Genomic DNA, 658 nt, shown 5'->3' on the forward strand with positions numbered 1-658 from the left:
GTTCACATCAGCATGTCATGCATAGCCAGTCACCATTGCGGTTCCCATAGTTCATAAGATGCATAAGAATGGTAATATCTTCCCTCCCTCAGAAGCCTGCACAGCACCTTTCAGCACTGTGTGCATTGGGCAGCAGGGAGGAAGCTTCCAGGTCAGTCCAGTTTTATTCCTTTAAGCCCTACAAACAAGTGTGTGGTATCTTCAGCAATGAAGTCTTACTATATAGTTCTGGTGGGCAACCAAGGTTATAGATGGAGATTATAGATGTGTGGGGATGGAGCTTTCTACTTGGTTTTGCTAATTAGACATGGTGCCAAACTGCTTTCTAAATAATTATGTTTATATCCACAGACGAAAGCTACTTTTGGCCTTCACTGTTGAAGTTTCTCTTTGCAGTAAATAGTTGTGAGTGCAGAGACTGGCAGTTGCTCAAGGTTCTGAGAATGAGTGAATGCTCAGTACTAAACAGGACCACACCCTACCCTCTAAGACACAAGGAACAGTACAGAAGAGAGCGGAGAGAGAACATAAGAGGCAGATGGCAGGGGGACAGGCTGCACAGCACTATCCGTGGGACATCCCATGGCCATTGGAATCATGAAGTCACAGCCATTGTCTTCTCTACTGGGCTTGCACAATACTGGACAACAGTTAGTCA

This window comes from Mastomys coucha, unplaced genomic scaffold, assembly GCF_008632895.1.
Source record: "Mastomys coucha isolate ucsf_1 unplaced genomic scaffold, UCSF_Mcou_1 pScaffold16, whole genome shotgun sequence".
Classification (NCBI taxonomy): Eukaryota; Metazoa; Chordata; class Mammalia; order Rodentia; family Muridae; genus Mastomys; species Mastomys coucha.